This window comes from Chiloscyllium plagiosum, unplaced genomic scaffold (genome assembly GCF_037043375.1).
Source record: "Chiloscyllium plagiosum isolate Xiang-an unplaced genomic scaffold, Cpla_swu_hap1 HiC_scaffold_4, whole genome shotgun sequence".
Classification (NCBI taxonomy): domain Eukaryota; kingdom Metazoa; phylum Chordata; class Chondrichthyes; order Orectolobiformes; family Hemiscylliidae; genus Chiloscyllium; species Chiloscyllium plagiosum.
This window is the reverse complement of record NW_028270142.1, coordinates 5,441,761-5,463,321: the sequence shown is the minus strand read 5'-3', so window position 1 is coordinate 5,463,321 and position 21,561 is coordinate 5,441,761. Positions and strand designations below refer to the sequence as shown.

The window sequence follows — 21,561 nt, the reverse complement described above, 5'->3', positions numbered from 1 at the left end:
ACACTTATATCTCAATATAAGATTCACCCTTCTTTTGTTGTTAAAGTGTACCTACCACCTTTCTTTCCATCCATCCAATCATATTTGTACTTCTGAAATTCCCTGTAGTCTTCCTGACAGTGCACAATGGTCTTTAATTTATCATAATCAACAAACTTTGATATGGCCTCTTGTGAAAATCATTTATGCGCATAAGAAACAAGAGACCTTAGCAGACAAACCCCTGGGGAACATCAGTGCATGCAATCTGTGAAACTAAAAACACCCATCGTTAATACAGATGCCAGCTTCAAGTCTCTGCTGCAGCCATGCCAAGGCATTCTCTCCAACACATTGTGCCTTACAGATTGGAACAGACCAATATAAAATGTCTCACAAGCATTCCCTTCATCAATATACCATATATCTTGGTCTGAAAGGCTATGGAAGGATTATAATGAGGAATGCCATAGCTACCACCCACAAAGATGATGTTATGTGGACTTGAAGCCAGGATAGCTTAGGATCGGGGAGCAGTAAGATCTAATGTCCGTGGCCTCCTCATAGTCTGTGCAACAATGTCTACTATATAAATATAATTTGTAACTAGTTATTAATCCACAATTATCTACATCTTGTTCAGTGCAAGATTATTACCTTCTCGATAGACCAGTAAGTAGTTTTCTTCTATCACACCAGAATAAGTGAGCTTTACAAATTAAAGAATTAAATCAGCACCATAGTGATTTGCAGACTCAGTTGAATTGCACATACAGCAACTTTTTTTTTTCAAAAGTCACAAATGAACTAGTCAAAAACAACATTCCCTTATCATTTCATGCAGACTGCCTCTGATCAGCCCATGTTTTTCAAAAATAGAATTTTAATTTTGGTGAGCGGGATGGCTGTTGTGTAGTAGGAATGAAGGTTAGAACCCCAAAAATCTTAGTGCATTGGAAACATGATTTGGCTTCCTTGCAGCTTTTACTGGGAAATGTAACCAAGAGGGGCCTGAGTCAGGATGAATATATTGGTTTTAGGTTGGTAAACTATAACTAGTCAGGGGTCAGGTATAGGGTTTTGAGTGATTTGTATGGCTGATTGCATTGCAACCAAATTTGCTGATGATATAAAGAAATTAGAGAAGCAAGTTGTTCGAGTGAATGAGACAAAATGTCTGCAAAGGGTAATACATAATTGAGGTGAGTGACCAAAAATTTTGGTAGTTGGGGTATAACATGGCAATATGTAGGAATACCTGACTTTGTCAGAAAGAGTGAAAAGCAGAATATTATTTTAATGAAGACTGCAGAATACGGCAGTACAGAGGAATCTTGATATGTTTATTCATTAATCAAAGAAGAGTGAGCATGCAGGTACTTAGAAAGGCACCATTCAATAAGATCACGGCTGATGTGATTGCAACTCCATAGCCACAATCCTACCTATAGATACTGAAATGGTGTCTCCTTGCATGGACACATCTAGAACTAGGAGGCACAATTGACAAGGAAGGGATTGGCCATTTGCAAAGAAGAATTTTTCCTTAGAATTCTCTTCTACAGTCAGTGAGGGACTCTGAATTACTGAATATATTCAAGGCTGAGTTAAATAGATGCACAAAAGAGTCAAAGACTATGGGCAACTTAGGAAAGTGGAGATAAAGCAAGTTTGACAGGTCAAAGTCTACTCCTACTCTGATCTGTTTTGGTCTTATGGAATGAATTGGGAATCCCTTTGGGAATGTCAGGTCTATAATTTCAATAAATTCTTAGCCAATTATAGATCTTAATCCTCAACATAGTCTTGAACAATCCATCTACATGCCTCCTGATCTGTGTGAAAATCACCAGGGTTGAAAAGGCAAGAGCACATTACATCACCAATTTAAAATTTTAGATCTGTCTCTCTCCAAGGATACTGCTTGAGTGTTTGCAGCCTTTTCAGTTTTTATTTCAGACTTTCAGCATCTGGTTACAAACTGCTAACCAGAAGACCCCACCAGTAGCACTTACTCAGCAACCATTTTAAGATGTGTTCTCACTCACTGTTTGCCAATGAAACTCTTAGGAGAAAGTGACTGATTCTGAGATTGACCTTTCAAGCAAGTTTGCTGACCAGAATACTGGCCAGAAATGTATGAATGGAATTTCATTACATAGAACATACTACAGAATAGCACAAGAAGTGTGCAATTCTGGTCTTCCTCTTATCAGACGGACGTTGTGAAACTTGAAAGGCTTCAGAAAAGAATTACAAGGATGATGCCAGAGAAGGAGAGTTTGAGATATAGGGAGATGCTGAATAGGCTCTTAGAAGGCATGCACAGGGTAAATAGACAAGGTATTTTCCCTACAGTGGGGGAGTCCAGGCTAGAGGGCATAGGTTTAGGGTGAGGGGCGAAAAATTTAAAAGGGACCTAAGGGGTAACTTTTTCATGCAAAGGATTGCACGTGTATGGAATGAGCTGCCAGAGAAAATGGTGGAGGCTGGCACAATGACAACCTTCCAAAGGCATCTGGATGGGTGTACGAATAGGAAGGGTTTAGAGGGTTATGGGTCAAGTGCTGGCAAATGGGACTAGATTAGTTTATGATATCTGGTTGGCATGGACGAGTTGGACCGAAGGGTCTGTTTCCATGCTGTGCATCTCTATGTCTGTATGACTCTAACTGTGTCATGTTGTGTAGAGTTTTGATGGTCATACACCCACTAGCAGGGACTCATCATTGCTTTAGCTCTCTTTGAAATATGCCTCTATTCAGCACTTGAGTTATCTTGAAATCCTCATCAAGGTGATTCTACCTGTGCACATGAACTTCCTTACATTGTGCACCCCAAGTGGACTCCTTGGTCATCTCCAGCTCCAGCTCCTATGTCACTCTTGATGGATCTATGGGAGGTAAAAGCCATACAATGGAACAGACATAGGGAACGGGTGAAACAATAGTGCTATTGACTCTCTCGAAAGACATATAAAATATATCAACATACTTAGCACTTCCTTTGTCTGTGACTCTTTGCAAGACCCGAATGTAGCAGCAGTGAAGACTGATCAAAGATAAACTAATTCAAAGGAGAACTCTCCAGGACATGAATGAGTACAGACTCTTGCAAAGGAAGGAGAAAACTTAAATTCTCTTTCTCCTTTCATTCTGCATTGCTTTTTAGTTCAGGGATGAATTAAATTCCTGGAGGCGCAGAAATGAAAACCTCTCCGTAACTTCCAGGGTAAGTATTTCTGTTGGCAGTGGCATACACTGACACACACAGCACATTAAGGCTGCTGGCACATAGACAATGACATCTCAGGGACTCCAATAGAAAGTAGGGTTGCTCTATCATGACCAAGGAAATAAACTGCTCGACCAGGATGTTTCGGACATTTCTGGCCAGTATTCTGGTCAGCAAACTTGCTTGAAAGGTCAATTCAGAATCAGTCACTTTCTCCTAAGAGTTCATTGGCAAACAGTGAGTGAGAACACATCTTAAAGTGGTTGCTGAGTAAGTGTTACTGGTGGGGTCTTCTGGTATGTAATTAGACATTTCCAGGTCTTGTTGAACGTTGGAGACATAGTGATGTACAGCATGGAAACAGACCCTTCGGTCCAACCTGTCTATGCCAACCAGATATCCCAACCCAATCTAGTCCCACCTGCCAGCACTTGGCCCATATCCTTCCAAACCCTTCCTATTCATATACCCATCCAGATGCCTTTTAAATGTTGCAATTGTACCAGCCTCCACCACTTCCTCTGGCAGCTCATTCCACACACGTACCACCCACTGTGTGAAAACGTTGCCCCGTAGGTCTCTTCTTTATCTTTCCCCTCTCACCCTAAACCTAAAATTTGATCAGTTTCAGGTCATTTTTACTGGCTGACTTGAAGGTTCTTGGAGATAGTGAGAAATGCAGATGTTGGCGAGTCAGAGTGGATAATGGGTGGAGCTGGAAAAAGCCCAGCATCAGAGAAGAAGGGGAGTTGACATTTCAGGTCACAACTTGATGATTTGCCAAAGCAGTTGAAAGTGTGGTACTGGAAAAGCGCAGCAAGTCAGGCAGCATCCAAGGAGCAGGAGAATTAACGTTTCAGGCAAAAGCCTTTCATCATTTACCAAGGCAGTCTAGAAGGTCAATAGTTTTATCCTGAAAGCGTTGGCTGAGAAAACTCTCTACTACTTCCTTTGCTTGCTAATGGAACTCAATTGTAGTCTTTCATTGGTTTTCTATTGTTACGGGTCTTTTTCCCCAAGAATGCTTTTCTTCATAAAAACAGAAAGAATTGCAGATGCTGTAAACCAGAAACAAAAACAAGAACACCATTTGATTTTCCACTTGGGGACCCTGCACCCCTCTGGGCTTGCTATCGAGATTAATAACTTTATGTCTTGAGCTCTATGATATTCCTACCCCAACCCCCACACACCAGGCCTTGTTATCATAAAGTCTGCTATTACACACAGTCCATTGTTAGTCACTAACAGTCCCCATTAACAACTATTCACTTTCCTCGTCAGATTGTTACCCACTCCTTTGTCCAACTGCTCCTCTCGCTCTTTGTGTTCTATCCCCAGCTATTGTTTACCCCTCCCCCCCCCCTCCCCCACCCTGTCTTCTGCATTTAAACCAATATTTTCCTAGCTACCATCAGTTCTGGGGAAGGGTCATCGGATTCGAAACGTTAACCATGATTTCTCTCTCCACAGATGATGCCAGACCTGCTGAACTTTTCTAATAATTCCTGTTTTTGTCAATGTTTTCCTTCAGTTATTCACAATGGTTGCTGAATGTTGTAGGTGGGTTTAATAGAATAAGCAGACAATAAGCAGCTCACTTTTTCCAACAAGTTGTCAAAAGAGACAGCAGAGACAGTATCTCTCCAATCAAACGAGGGATCCTCGAACTAACCTCTTCTTCTCATCTGCTGTTCCTATAAGAAGGTCTAAAACATCGTTCTGCAGCTACTCTGCTTCATTTTTGGTACAGTCTTTTCCCACTTCTTCTAGGATTTCTTCAAAGAGGGATGTAAGGTCTGAAATATCCTCATGTGGTCCTAGCCATGGCATTTCATCAATGAAATCTGCCGGCCTGGATAATGAGTCAATCTCAGTCTCTGCTGCAGCTGGAGGTTCAAAGTTATGTGTACAGCTCTGTTTAAATAAAAAATGATGCTGATTTGGAATGACACACAAGGTCTCTGTGATCTCTTTTCCATTGTGGTGCAGTGTAACATGTATCTGGCCTTTTACTCTGATTAGAGTACATCTTATACCTCTCATGTCTCAAAATTGAATAGAAGACATTCTGAGTATTTGTGGCTTCAATCGTCCAAAAGATATTTTAAGAAATCCTCCCTGTTTTCCTGCCTGCACCATTCTGCAAACATCCAACCCATTTCCAACCTTCATTTCTGCTGCAAATTCTTTGTATGTCCTTTCTATTTAAATAATAATCAGTTTGCAATTCTTCCAAGTTTTGAAATTGTGCTCTGTGTATGAGGAACTAAATCACTTATATTTGTCAGAAATACAAGGGCTCTATTCCTGTTGGAAAGCCGATGCAGGTTTGCAGATGGAGACGTCGATTCCTACCATAGGCATCACACTCACTCCCTCCCATTGCCCTTTTACAACTTTTACTACAACTGTGGAAGAAATTGGCAGCGTGGAGTACAAGAGTGGGGAAGTCTTACTGCAACTTTGCCAAGTGCTAGTGAGGCAACATCTGGAGTACTGTGAACAGTTTTTGTTCCCTTATTTAAGGAAAGATATCATTTCATGGGAGGCCAGATGGAGAAGGTGATGATCCTTGGGATGAGGAGGGGTTGCCTTATGAGCAAAGGTTGAATAGGTTGGGACTCTACTCACAGGAGTTTAGTAGAATGAGACGGGATCTCACAGAAACAGACAGGATTCGTAAGGGGCGTAACAAGGCAAGTGCCCTTGTGGGAGAGTCTAGGACCAGAGGACATGGTCTCAGGATTATGAGGGCTAACCCATCAGTACAGATCCCCCACATGCTCCCATATGTCACTGGAGTCACATGGATAGTTCTCATCATTACACTGAGCCCTGGCTCTACCCCTCAGTCTTGCCCACCATCATGCTGCATAGTCTCCCCCCCTCCTTGAGACCCTGGTGCCAGTGAGTGCTGACGACCCCTCCACTCCCACAGTGTACCCGTGTGCTCATACGCAATACTGCCTCCTTCACCCATGCGTGCAGTAACCCCTGCCCTTCACCATTCTTGCTCCCACTGCATCCCAGCTTGCTACCTCCAATCTTCATCATTGATTACCCCAAAATCCTAACCACAACAGACTCCTCTAATAGCAGCTTCTCTTCTCGCCCCACTGAGATATCCTACAAGACTGACCAGTGGCCATCTCCCTGACTGACAGGCACAGCCAGTCCTTACTGATGAGTGAGCAAACTTCTGACCAATGTGCTTGCAGCTCCCTGACTGACCAGCCACAATTCCCCTCATTGCTTTCACTGAACTGGCAGGACCTACTGTGGCCACTTCCCAGACTGCCCCAAATAGAGGTTTGATCTTGTACATGCCCCTGGACCGAGATGTAATGACGCCCATAATTTATTTATCAGGATGTCCTGTCTCCTCACAGCCTGCTCCCCTCGGGTTGATTCAGGACTACACCCCTTGGACATTCAGACCTGACCATTGGCTGAAGCACATGCAGTGGACTTGCTGTCATCTCTTGCTGCATTTGTAACATTGATGCAACAACATGAGCATCCCCTTGACTGATCCCAGCTGACAGCCATCACAAACTGCCTGGCTTCCTGTCTGCACTATAACAGCAAGTCAGGGCAAAAGTACTGAGAGCATTTAAGATCTGACTCAGGCAACTAAGCGGCAAAAAGTTAAATAAAGTCAGGACACTGTGAATATCGCAGTTGGCATAAAGTTAGGAGTTTTTTACAGGCCTCCTAGTAGTCCTAGAAACGTAGAAGAAAGGATTGCGAGGATGATTCAAGAGAAGAGTGAAAGGAATAGGGTGGTTGTTATGGGGGACTTTAACTTTCCTGATATTGATTGGGAAAGCTATAGCTCAAGTTCGTTAGATGGGTCAGTGTTTGTCCAATGTGTGCAGGAGGGTTTCCTGACACAATATGTAGATAGGCCAACAAGAGGTGAGGCCATACTGGATTTGGTTCTGGGTAATGAACCAGGCCAGGTGCTAGAATTAGAGGTAGGTGAGCACTTTGGGGACAGTGACCACAATTTGGTGACTTTTACTCTAGTGATGGAGAGGGATAAGTGTGCACTACAGGGCAAGAGTTATAGCTGGGGGCAGGGAAATTATGATGCGGTGAGGCATGACTTAGGATGTGTGGCTTGGAAAAGTAAGCTTCAAGGCAAGGGCGTAATTGATATGTGGAGCTTGTTCAAGGAGCAACTATTGAGTGTCCTTGATAAGTATGTACCCGTCAGGCAGGGAGGAAAGGGTCGTGTTAGGAAGCCGTGGTTTAATAAGGAATTGGAATCCCTTGTTAAATGGAAGAGGGCGGCCTATGTAAAGATGAGGCGTGAAGGTTCAATTGGGGCTATTGAGAGTTATAAGGAAGCCAGGAAGGACCTGAAGAGAGAGCTAAGAGCAGCAAGGAGGGGACATGAAAGGTCCTTAGTTGGTAGGATTAGGGAAAACCCTAAGGCTTTCTATAGGTATGTCAGGAATAAAAGAATGACTAGGGTAGGAATAGGTCCAGTCAAGGATAGTAGTGGGAAGTTGTGTGTGGAGGCTGAAGAGATTGGGGAGACACTGAATGAATACTTTTCGTCAGTATTCAATCAGGAATAGGACATTATTGTCAATGTGAATACTGAGTCACAATTAAGTAGAATGGATGGCTTTGAGGTATGTAGAGAAGAGGTGTTGGAAATTCTGGAAAGGGTGAAAATAGATAAGTCCCCTGGGCCTGATGGCATTTATCCTAGGATTCTCTGGGAAGCAAGGGAGGAGATTGCAGAGCCATTGTCCTTGATTTTTATGTCCTCGTTGTCTACAGGAGTAGTGCCGGAAGATTGGAGGCTAGCAAATGTGGTTCCCTTGTTCAAGAAGGGGAGTAGGGATAACCCTAGTAACTATAGACCGGTGAGTCTCACTTCTGTTGTGGGCAAAGTCTTAGAGAGAATTGTAAGGGATAGGATTTATGAACATCTGGATAGGAATAATGTGATCAAGGATAGTCAGCATGGTTTTGTGAAGGGCAGGTTGTGCCTCACAAACCTTATTGAATTCTTTGAGAAGGTGACTAAGGAGGTGGACGAGGGGAAAGCGGTAGATGTGGTGTATATGGATTTTAGTAAGGCGTTTGATAAGGTTCCCCATGGTAGGCTACTGCAAAAAATACGGAGGTATGGCATTGATGGTGAGTTGGAGGTTTGGATTAGCAGTTGGCTGGCCGGAAGAAGACAGAGGGTAGTAGTTGATGGCAAAGGTTCATTTTGGAGTGCCGTCACTAGCAGTGTTCCGCAGGGATCTGTTTTGGGACCATTGCTGTTTGTCATTTTTATAAATGACCTGGAGGAAGGGTTAGAAGGTTGGGTGAGCAAGTTTGCAGATGATACAAAAGTCGGAGGAGTTGTAGACAGTGAGGAAGGACGTGGCAGGTTACAGCGGGATATAGATAAGCTGCAGAACTGGGCAGAAAGGTGGCAAATGGAGTTCAATGTAGCTAAGTGTGAGGTGATTCACTTTGGTAAGAGTAACAAAAAGATGGGGTACTGGGCTAATGGTCGGATACTTGGTAGTGTGGATGAGCAGAGGGATCTTGGTGTCCATGTACACAGATCTCTGAAAGTTGCCACCCAGGTAAATAGTGCGGTGAAGAAGGCATATGGCGTACTGGCTTTTATTGGTAGAGGAATTGAGTTCCGGAGTCCTGAGGTCATGTTGCAGTTGTATAAGACTCTGGTGCGGCCGCATCTGGAGTATTGTGTGCAGTCTTGGTCGCCATACTATAGGAAGGATGTGGAGGCACTGGAACGGGTGCAGAGGCGGTTTACCAGGATGTTGCCTGGTATGGTAGAAAGATCGTATGAGGAAAGGCTGAGGCACTTGGGGTTGTTTTCATTGGAGAAAAGAAGGTTTAGGAGTGACTTGATAGAGGTATACAAGATGATTCGGGGTTTAGATAGGGTCGACAGTGAGAATCTTTTGCCACGTATGGAGTCAGCTATTACAAGGGGGCATAGCTTTAAATTAAGGGGGGGTAGGTATAGGACAGATGTTAGGGGTAGGTTCTTTACTCAGCGAGTCGTGAGTTCATGGAATGCCCTGCCAGTAGCAGTGGTGGACTCTGCCTCATTATGGGCATTTAAGCGGGCATTGGATAGGCATATGGAGGATAGTGGGCTAGTGTAAGTTAGGTGGGCTTGGATCGGCGCAACATCGAGGGCCGAAGGGCCTGTACTGCGCTGTATTCTTCTATGTTCTATGTTCTAAAGTGAGTGAGCACTTGCAAAGCAAGAGATGAGCTCTGAAGTGCACGCCGGTGGAGTTCATGAATTGAGTATCTGTTACTGCAAGACAAGAGCCCTGAAGAAATGAAAGGTGCTCTCTACATTACAGCATTGAAATGCGGAATGATATTGTCAGTGGATTGGAGATGTGTCATGATGCCTTCAGGATGGGGGCGGGGTTGGGGGGGTTGGGGTGCAAGGAATGTAGTCATTGCCCACAGTGTGTGCTCTGAAATGTTGGTGCCTGGTGTCCAAGATGGAGGTTCAGAGCAGCAATGCTGATTTGGAGTCTCCAATCAAGCGAGGTACTCTTTTGAATGGGTGGCAGTGTGGGAAACTGCTTGTTAATGAGGTGAGATTAGCTAACAATGAGATGTTAATGCATGTAAATAGGCCTCTTGCCATTCACTGATGTGATTATCATTTTACCACTCAGCACTCGATTTGAGAGGGGCTGTCTGGTCTAGGGTAGGGGTAAGTGAGGTCTGCAGATGCTGGAGATCAGGGATGGAAATGTGTTGCTGGAAAAGCGCAGCAGGTCAGGCAGCATCTAGGGAATAGGAGAATCGACGTTTCGGGCATTAGCCCTTCTTCAGCCCTTCTTTCCTGAAGAAGGGCTAATGCCCGAAACGTCGATTCTCCTGTTCCCTAGATGCTGCCTGACCTGCTGCGCTTTTCCAGCAACACATTTCCATCTAGGGTAGGGGTGTCAGGTTAGTGGTGGAGCTGACAGGGTTCAATGGTGGAAGCTGTTGGGTCAGCAATGGGTTGTAAGTTCAAGGGTGAGGGTGTCAGATCTGCGTATACCAGATGGTGGATTCCTGTAGCTTGTCCATCTCTCTATGAACTGAGTGAAAATGAATTGGACTACATTGTCTTAAGAGATAGTCCCTGGCAAACTCCATTTTGTAAATAATTTGTCTGTCATGTCAATGACTGAAGTAGTGTTGATGGAATCTGTTGTGATAGTTTTCCACCATTTACTCTGTAGATCATGAGCAAGCAAAAATGTTGAGACCAGGGGTTTGTTTGCAATTCTCCAAAAATATCAACTTGGACTTGTTGGAGTTCAGTTGTAGAAATGTGGGACATAGTTTAGAACATTTTTCACCGAGTGTACAAACTGCACTATTTCTGAAGAACTCTTTGATAAGCACTGTATTACTGATGTCAGACTGCTTCACAGGATTGTTGTTTCAACTTAACAAAACCTGGCTTTATGTCCTGGGCAAGGTGTAATACATGTCGATGCATCACTTTAAGGATAATTGCTTGAGTTCCATCTACAATACAGGTGATACCAAAGTTTGTGTGAAGATTTGTAGCTCGGGTGCTCATTGTTGTAGTTCTGTTCGCCGAGCTGGAAGTTTTTGTTGCAAACGTTTCGTCCCCTGGCTAGGCGACATCATCAGTGCTTGGGAGCCTCCTGCGAAGCGCTTCTTTGATGTTTCCTCCGGCGTTTATAGTGGTCTGCCCCTGCCGCTTCTGGTTGTCAGTTTCAGCTGTCCGCTGTAGTGGTTGGTATATTGGGTCCAGGTCGATGTGTTTGTTGATGGAGTTTGTGGATGACTGCCATGCCTCTAGGAATTCCCTGGCTCTTCTCTGTCTGGCTTGCCCTATTGTTCAGCTCGGCGAACAGAACCACAACAGGTGATACCAAACATCGGTAAAGCATGGGTAAAGTCACTACTGTCCCAGAGGACCATGGGCTGCTTTGTCATCACAAAGCGATGACTGGTGGTTGGTTTAATCTGAGGGTCACCGTGCCTCAGGTGAGAAGAGAGGTTGAAAAGGAGAACCTCATGATAACCTCAGCAAGTGCAGGAATTGAACCCACACTGTTGGCATTATTCTGCATTGCTATCAGCCAACCAATCAAGCATTAGTATAGAGTCATAGAGATGTACAGCACGGAAACAGACCATTCGGTCCAACCCGTCCATGCTGACCAGATATCCCAACCCAATCTAGTCCCACCTGCCAGCACCCGGCTCATAGCTCTCCAAACCCTTCCTATTCATATACCCGTCCAAATGCCTCTTAAATGTTGCAATTGTACCAGCCTCCACCACTTCCTCTGGCAGCTTATTCAATACACATACCACCCTCTGCGTGAAAAAGTTGCCCCTTAGATCTCTTTTATATCTTTCCCCTCTCACCCTAAACCTATGCCCTCTAGTTCTGGACTCCACGATCCCAGGGAAAAGACTTTGCCTATTTACCCTATCCATACCCCTCATAATTTTGTAAACCTCTATAAGGTCACCGACGCTCCAGGGAAAACAGCCCCAGCCTGTTCAGCCTCTCCCTATAGCTCAAGTCCTCCAACCCTGGCAACATCCTTGTAAATCTTCTCTGAACCCTTTCAAGTTTCATAACATCTTTCCGATAGGAAGGAGACCAGAATTGCATGCAATACTCCAACAGTGGCCTAACCAATGTCCTGTACAGTTGCAACGTGACCTCCCAACTCCTGTACTCAATGCTCTGACCAATAAAAGAAAACATACCAAGCGCCTTCTTCACTATCCTATCTACCTGCAACTCTACTTTCAAGGAGCTATGAACCTGCACTCCAAGGTCTCTTTGTTCAGCAACACTCCCTTGGACCTTATCTTTAAGTGTATAGGTGCTGCTAAGATTTGCTCTCCCAAAACGCAGCACCTCCCATGTATTTGAATTAAACTCCATCTGCCACTTCTCAGCCCATCTGGTCATGATCCTGTTGTAATCTGAGGTAACCTTCTTTGCTGTCCACTACACCTCCAATTTTGGTGTTATCTGAAAACTTACTAAGTGTACTTCTCATGCTCACATCCAGATCATTTATGTAAATGACAAAAAGTGGAGGACCCAGCACCGATCCTTGTGGCACTCCACTGGTCACAGGCCTCCAGTCTGAAAAACAACCCTCCACCACCACCCTCTGTCTTCTACCTTTGAGCCAGTTCTGTATCCAAATGGCTAATTCTCCCTGTATTTCATGAGATCTAACCTTGCTAATCAGTCTCCCATGGGGAACCTTGTCGAACGCCTTACTGAAGTCCATATAGATCACATCTACCGCTCTGCCCTCATCAATCCTCTTTGTTACTTCTTCAAAAAACTCCATCTCATTAATTATTCTAATTCAGAATCAATTCTGTATCTGCTTGCAAGGTCACTCAGTTTTAGTTACAGACATAATTTGTTCACTATATTACTTATTTTGCATTTAACATTTCACATAACAAGATTCATAAACACATATGAAATCATTGTGATCATGTGGTCTTCATTGTTACAAACCAGTTCATTCTTATTATGCAGTGGTAGTTCAGATAAGCTACTCAATTGTGTGTATCTGTGAGATACTAAAATCTTATAGTTGTGGACATGAAGATGACCTGACTAGCTGTGGATGATTGAGGTTAATGATCAGATTTTGACACGGCTAGCAGTATAAGGTAGTCAACAGTTAATGGTTCATCCACAGAGTGAACTTCCTACTGTAGAGATGCATGTGATAATATTTGCAAGCGTAAACACAGACTAGTGCTTTCTGCTACCTAATAGAGTATTTGCATTCAGTTTCTGACAACAGGCATAATACATAAATAATTGGTCATTTTCTTCTTCACTGAGCTGGGACAATAAAGCACCAATCATAATGCTTGATATTTTGTGATACATGTTTCCACGTGGTGATGTTAACATGTCATACACTGTTTGGTGTGTGATTGTCCATTCTCAAAGTGCATCGTTGTACAGTTGCTTCTGAGAATTCTTTATGATCTCTAAGTACTTAGGAATAAATATGTGATTAAAAAAAGGTAATATAAAAGGACACTGTCACATTAAATGGAGTCAAAAGAGAATGATAATTTTGATACAGTCACGAGTCAGCTTTATTCCAGCCATAATCACTCTGTATTTTTGAAATGTTGATGCCTTGAATGTGCTGTTGTCTTTGTTGAGCATCAAGTTCTATTGTCTACGTTGAGTGAGCTCTGCTGAGAACCACACCATGTTCTGCTTTGTCATTTCCATGGACAACAATGTTGTTAAGCAGGTTGAACATCCTGTCAACATCTGATGCTCGACATTGACAAGACTGAAGAAACAAGCTTTTGGAATCCAAGATGCTGAATGTAGCCCACATTATGTACTGAAATATCAGCTTCACTCTGCTATTGTTTCTGAAGTTAGATCCATCACAAGTTAAGCTTTACAAAGACGATGAAGTTATGAAGAGATGCTGACTATTCTTGGATTGCAGGAAATGGATACGATTTGTCAGAAACTATAGCTTGGTTGATTGCCTTATGACTCACAAAGTTCACCATTCCTTCATCGTGCACTGAGTAGATTTGATACCCACGGTGAGGGTGGCACGGTGGCACAGTGGTTAGCACTGCTGCCTCACAGCACCAGAGACCCGGGTTCAATTCCCGCCTCAGCGACTCTCTGTGTGGAGTTTGCACATTCTCCCCGTGTCTGCGTGGGTTTGCTCCGGTTTCCTCCCACAATCCAAAAATGTACAGGTCAGGTGAATTGGCCATGCTAAATTGCCTGTAGTGTTAGGTGAAGGGGTAAATGTAGAGGAATGGGTCTGGGTGGATTGTGGGTCGTTGTGGACTTATTGGGCTGAAGGGCCTGTTTCCATACTGTAAGTAATCTAAATATTAATTTGCTCAATGTTGCTTTGTCGGGGTCTAATTGTTTAAGCTGATGTGACTGTAGTACAGATTATGTTAAACCATAAGAGAAACTTCCAGTTACATTTTCATTACTAATACTGCCACCTTTGGAAAATCACTGGCTCTGCTCTGATATCTGGACTTCTGGGGAGAGATTATAAAAATTAGGGCTACTTTCTCCAGAATTTAGAATGTTAAGGGATGATTAGATCAAAGTCTCAAGATGTTAACAGGAAAAGACAGGGTAGATAAAGATAAACTGTTCCCATTGGTCGGGATTCCAGAACTGGGGGCATTGTCTGAGAATTAGGAAGAGATGTTAGGAAACACATCTACACACAAAGGATTGTGGAGGATTGGAATTCTGTGAATGAAGAATCAGTTGTTAGTTTTAAATCTGAGATAGTGAGGAGAAAGTGAGGACTGCAGATGCTGGAGAATGGAGCTGAAAATGTGTTGCTGGAAAAGCGCAGCAGGTCAGGCAGTATCCGAGGAACAGGAGAATCGACGTTTCGGGCATGAGCCCTTCTTCAGGAATGAGGAAAGTGTGCCAAGCAGGCTAAGATAAAAGGTAGGGAGGAGGGACTTGGGGGAGGGGCGTTGGAAATGCGATAGGTGGAAGGAGGTTAAGGTGAGGGTGATAAGGTGAGGGTGATAGGCCGGAGTGGGGGTGGGGGCGGAGAGGTCAGGAAGAAGATTACAGGTTAGGAAGCTAGTGCTGAGTTCGAGTGATTTGACTGAGACAAGGTGGGGGGAGGGGAAATGAGGAAACTGGAGAAATCTGAGTTCATCCCTTGTGGTTGGAGGGTTCCTAGGCGGAAGATGAGGCGCTCTTCCTCCAGCTGTCATGTTGCTATGGTCTGGCGATGGAGGAGTCCAAGGACCTGCATGTCCTTGGTGGAGTGAGAGGGGGAGTTGAAGTGTTGAGCCACGGGTGGTTGGGTTGGTTGGTCCGGGTGTCCCAGAGGTGTTCTCTGAAATGTTCCGCAAGTAGGTGGCCTGTCTCCTCAATATAGAGGAGGCCACATCGGGTGCAGCGGATGCAATAGATGATGTGTGTGGAGCAAGACACAGGTGAATTTGTGGCGGATATGGAAGGATCCCTTGGGGCCTTGGAGGGAAGTAAGGGGGAAGATATGGGCGCAAGTTTTGCATTTCTTGCGGTTGCAGGGGAAGGTGCTGGGAGTGGAGGTTGGGTTGGTGGGAGGTGTGGACCTGACGAGGGAGTCACAGAGGGAGTGGTCTTTTCGGAACGCTGATAGGGGAGGGGAGGGAAATATATCCCTGGTGGTGGGGTCCGTTTGGAGGAGGCAGAAATGACGACAGATGATACGATGTATACAGAGGTTGGTGGGGTGGTAAGTGAGGACCAGTGGGGTTCTGTCCTGGTGGCGATTGGAGGGGCGGGGCTCAAGGGCGGAGGAGAGAAAAGTGGAGGAGATGCGGTGGAGGGCATCGTCGATCACGTCTGGGGGGAAATTGCGGTCTTTGAAGAAGGAAGCCATCTGGGTTGTTCGGTATTGGAACTGGTCCTCCTGGGAGCAGATGCGGCAGAGACGAAGGAATTGGGAATATGGGATGGCGTTTTTACAGGGGCCAGGGTGGGAGGAGGTGTAGTCTAGGTAGCTGTGGGAGTTGGTCGGTTTATAGTAAATGTCCATGTTGATTCGGTCGCCCAAGATAGAAATGGAGAGGTCTAGGAAGGGGAGGGAGGAGACTGAGACAGTCCAGGTAAATTTGAGGTCGGGGTGGAAGCTGTTGGTAAAGTGGACGAACTGTTCAACCTCCTCATGGGAGCATGAGGTAGCGCCGATACAGTCATCGATGTAGTGGAGAAAAAGGTGGGGGGTGGTGCCAGTGTAGCTGCGGAAGATGGACTGTTCCACATATCCTACGAAGAGGCAGGCATAGCTGGGGCCCATGCGGATGCCCATGGCATCTCTGTTAAGTAAAGATAATAAGGGTTATAGAGTCAGAAACTTTGAAGGTCTGGCAGTATTTTTGGAGAGAAAGTAGAGTTAATATTTCGGGTCCTTTCTTCAGAAGTTCTGATTAAGAGTCACCGGACTTGAAGCATTAAGTCTGTTTTCTCTCCAAAGATGTTGTCAGACCTGCTGGGTTTTCCAGCCATTTCTGTTTCTGAGATTGATATGGTTTCTTTTAATTTTTTTAAATTCCCTATATTCTGAGAAAGTTCCATTAGATTAAAAAATAACACGTGTAAACTTTTTTAATCAAAAAAGATTGCACAGGAAAGAGAGAGAGATAAAGTTTAGACCCTTTAGTTTAACATCTCACATGGTAAAGCTATTATTAAAGATGTCATAACAGTGCACTGGAAAATGGTTAACACAATCCGTATTGTAAAAGGGAAATCGTGCTGAACCAATTTACTGGAGTTCTTTGAAGAAACAACTTGTGCTGAGTATAAAAGTGCACTTAGATTTCCAGGAAGTACTTGATAAGGTGCTTCACAAAATCCCTTAAGGAAAATAAATGTGCATGGTGGAAGGGTAATGGATTGGCATGGATAAAGGATTGGTTAGCTAACAGGAAACACAGAGTTAAAAATCACACAACACCAGGTTATAGTCCAACAAGTTTAATTGTAAGCACACTAGCTTTCGGAGCGACGCTCCTTCATCAGGTGATTGTGGAGGGCTCGATCGTAACACAGAATTTATAGCAAAAATTTGCAGTGTGATGTAACTGAAATTATACATTGAAGAATTGATTGTCTGTTAAGTCTTTCATCTGTTAGAATACAGTGATAGTTTCACTTCTTTCATGTGTAAATCACAAAACCCTTTTTTTTAAAGTTGCATTCTCGGGTTAGCCGTTAACAATGGTGATAGCTAGACAATGATCGAGCCCTCCACAATCACCTGATGAAGGAGCGTCGCTCCGAAAGCTAGTGTGCTTCCAATTAAACCTGTTGGACTATAACCTGGTGTTGTGTGATTTTTAACTTTGTACACCCCAGTCCAACACCGGCATCTCCGAATCAGGAAACACAGAGTCAGCATGGATTGGTCAAGTGGGTTACAAGATGTAATGAGTGGCGTGCCACAGGGATCAGGTATTTCTATATTCAATTAAATGATTCAGATGAACGGATTCTGCTGATTCTGGGTATAGAACATCGATTTTAGTGAAAAACAAAAAGTTGTTCAAGAAATTTGATTGATCAATTTCTTGGTTCTAGTTGGTTAGTGAGTAATTGCTTTGAAAAAATAATGAGAATTTGACTGTACGAGCTTTTGATGACACCTGATACTTCTCACTACTTTTAACTCTTTCACATTTAATTGAGCAGTTAAGAATTGGCTCAAATTATTTGCTAAACACCTTTGATGTGTAATACTTTGGACATGCAATGACATCTTGGAGGCTGCACTTGCAGGTGATAGTTCTAAAAAATAATGTAGATTCTGTGTGTGGAAAATATGTAATTATGGATAACAATATACAAATCATAAACTTAGAGATATTTAACTTTCATTATTACATCAATATATCAACTCCAGTTTAAAAGAATTAATAATACATATGAAAAAATAACGTTTTTTAAATTTATGAAAACAGAGTTGATGTTGAAATGTTGAAAGGAAAATCTAGCATCACTTGACAGATAGCATTTCTGGAGAGAACCGACAAGTTAATGTTTTAGGTGTGACTCTAATGTCAGCTTTGTTCTCGTCAATTTTTCACCTGTTAATTATTTCCAATATCTCCTGTTTCTATATATATTTAAATATGATTGATGATTTATTCTTAGACTCTGTAATTTTACACTCAATCCTTCAGTCTAATCTCAACTCTTTATATCTCTTCAGGAAATAATGATTAATTCTCAGCAGCATTCTTAGTTTATGGGCATTGTTCAATTTTGACAACAACCAGCCTCAATATCTTGTATTGTTGCAACATCTTTTGAAAAATTGCTGACTAGCAAAGCACACTCACCTTTCCAACAATGTTCAGCCACAGCATACTTACATTTTCTGATTTTTTTTGCCATTGGAGTAGTTTGTTTGAAGTGAGGACATCACTTGCATGTAACAATGTTGACTTGTCACCCAGTGTTTTGTACTTGGAAATAAAATTCTGGCAGAAGCTAAGTTTGATTTAATTTGCTCCAATTTTAAAAAAATTGACTCTACATCACATTGCAAACAACAAATGTCAATTGATTTTGACTAGTAATAAGAAGGATTCCATAACAAAAGATCATGCAAAACAGGAAGCAATATTTAATGTCATTATTTTTCCTCTGCTGACTATATTATATGACAAAAAATAGACTCATTCTGGAAACAAGAAGTATTTTAGAACTGCGCTGGAAGGAAAGTAATGTTTAAACAGAATAGAGTGCACAGTTTTATTTTTAGATTACTTACAGTGTGGAAACAGGCCCTTTGGCCCAACAAGTCCACACCAACCTGCAACCCATTCCCCTAACACTACAGGCAATTTAGCATGGCCAATTCACCTAACCTGCACATTTTTGGACTGTGGGAGGGAAGTGGAGCACCTGGAGGACACCCACGCAGACACGGGGAGGATGTGCAAACTCTACACAGTCAGTCGCCCGAGAACTGAACCCAGTTCTCTGGCGCTGTGAGGCAGCAGTGCTAACCACTGTGCCACCGGGTCGGGGATGTGAAAATTAAATAAGTTGACTTCATAGGAAAGAAACCTAAATGTTTTTTTTTATGCAAGTATTGTTTTTCTAGGCATATACATTCACCACATTTTAAAAATAAAGATACTTTTGAGTATTAGTAGCGCAATTCATGTCAATACTTCAAGATGGAAATGTGTTTTTTATGAGAAACAGGTGCACCATTTCTACCACTGAAACTGATGAATTGACTATATTGAACCTATTTCAAACTATTCTGCTCAACAGGAAGAGCGTTAAAATAAATGGGTTCTGTGAAATGACTCCCACAATATTAATGTTCATACTACCCAAGGTGCAGTGTTGTATCTCACAGGAAACAACACAAGTGCACCCCTTGGCAAGTCACTTATCTTACTGCTCAGGAGTGATTGGAAAGTTATCATATTGCAAAATGAAACTAAGCATAACAAGGAGGTCAGAAGGCAACACTCAGCTCGGTTGGCATTCTCCTGACGTTACAAATAATATCGACAAGGTGTGTAACTGAGATGCCGTGTGAAATAGGCTCAACATGGATATGTGTAGCCAATCTGAACCTTAGGATTAGTGTGGTGCTGGAAAAGCACAGCAGGTCAGGCGGCATCCAAGGAGCAGGAAAATCGATGTTTCAGGCAAAAGCCCAAGCAAGGTTAGCTGTAGACCTTCATTTTCAGCTTCACCTCCTCCCTGTCTATCACAGGCATCATCTCTTTTATCAGTCAATGTAGTGCCCAGTAACAAGAAACTAAGTAAGGTATTTCATTTCTTTCTCTACCCATTACAAACAGGAGGATAATTGGAAACTCCAATACTATGACTTGCTAATTGGTCCTTTAAGGTTTCTGCCCTTTTTTTTGACACCGTTGCTTGCTTTATCCATTCTGGTTTTTCTTTATATTTGTCCATGGGATGTGGCCAGTGCTGGAAAGGATCCACAATTATTGCCCATACCTAATTGCCCTTGAGCAGCTTCCTGACTGCACCGGCTACAATATGTGTGGCAATGCCAGAGCAAGTTACTGCAGATGCTTGCATTTGTGCTGAAAACAAAAATGCTGGAGATCCCAGTGGTCTGGCAGCATCCGTGGAGAGAGAGCGAGCTAACGATTTGAGTCAAGCTGAGTCTTCTTGCTTTTTCTCCATGGATGCTGCCTGACCTGTTGTGGCCTTCAGGATTTTTTGTTTTCAGTAAGGCAATGCTATTGTTCCTAATGGTCAATGAGAGGAATGCATGGTGCTGCAGAGTGTTATATTGTCCGGGCATACATTTAGAAAAATTACTGGTTTTGTTATGCTGTTTTTCAAAGGAGCTCAGATCACAAGATATTAACTACATCTGTTGTTTGTGTTACTGCTCTGCATCTCCGTGTTAGGTTGAGTGAGAACCAGACAAGATATCAAAATTGCATGGTAGTAACCCATAGCGTAATTAGAGACTGCAGACTCATCTTTTGTTATTTTTTTAACGCTAGAATAGGAAAAGTTGATGTGATATCAGCCAATGGAGTCAAGAATTTTGAAACTTTTTTTCTATTGGCAGGTCAGCTACATTAGCTGGAAGCTTGCCTTGTAAGCAGAAAGTGGAAATGACATGATATACGTTGAAGGAACAAATGCAGTGACAGACAGATACCAACTTTACAGCTTAGTCGGTGTTGTTTTAAATTGTATTCACAGGATGGTGGCATCACTGTCCAGACCAGTATTTACTGCCATCCCTAATTACCCAGAGTACCCAGAGTGCTATGGGTCTGGAATCATATATAGCTGAAAATGTGTTGCTGGAAAAGCGCAGCAGGTCAGGCAGCATCCAAGGAGCAGGAGAATCGATGTTTCGGGCGTGAGCTCTTCATTCCTGAAGAAGGGCTTATGCCCGAAATGTCGATTCTCCTGTTCCTTGGATGCTGCCTGACCTGCTGCACTTTTCCAGCAACACATTTTCAGATCTGATCTCCAGCATCTGCAGCCCTCACTTTCTCTGGAATCATATATAGTCCAGACCAGCTAAGGATGGCAGTTTCCATCCTTAAAAGCCATTAGTGAACCTGATGGATTTTTCCCTGACAATGGTCATCATTAAACTTTAACTCCAGATTTTTACTGAATTCAAATTCCGTTATCTAACATGGTAAGATTTGAACCCTGATTTCCAGAACACTACATGGGTGGTCTGGATTAACTGACCAGTGATAATACCACTAGGCAAATGCCTCTACATTGCTGTGTGCCATCAATTGATCATCAATCATGCTGTTGGACCTTCATTACCTTTGTTAGCTCCTGGTTGGACACATACTTTGTGAACTTGAAATCATCCAAAACTCTAACTGCTCACATTTCCATTCGTACACTAGACCATCCCGAGTTGCCTTTGAGAAGCTGATTGTGAGCTGCCTTCTTGAACTGCTGCAGACCCTGTTGCTGCTGGTGTGACTCAGCCACACTGAAGGAACTGTGATATATTTCCAAAGCAGGATGGTGAGTGGCTTAAAGTGAACTTGAAGGTGATGCTGTTCTCATGTATCTGCTGCCCTTGAATTCTAGATGGAAGTGGACATGCGCTTGGAAGGTGCTGCCTGAGGATCTTTGGTGAATTTCTGCAGTGCATCTTGTAGATAGTACACACTATTACTGCTGAGTGTTGGTGACGGAGGGAGTGGATATAGTGCCATTCAAGTGGGTTACTTTGTCCTGGATTGTGTCAAGTTTCCTGAGTGTTGTTGGAGCTGCACTCATCCAGGCAAGTGGGT

The 21,561-nt window shown here is 43.2% G+C and overlaps 1 protein-coding gene across 2 annotated transcripts in view; it reads left to right on the top strand.

Moving 5' to 3' along the window:
- Window positions 1-21,561, top strand: part of LOC148150072 (uncharacterized) — a 171,485-nt gene that overhangs the window by 21,175 nt on the left and 128,749 nt on the right. For both annotated transcript variants that reach the window (XM_087985808.1, XM_087985807.1), the window contains exon 2: window positions 21,166-21,289. The gene's annotated coding sequence lies outside the window, so the exon portion shown is untranslated. The remainder of the gene's footprint in view (window positions 1-21,165; window positions 21,290-21,561) is intronic.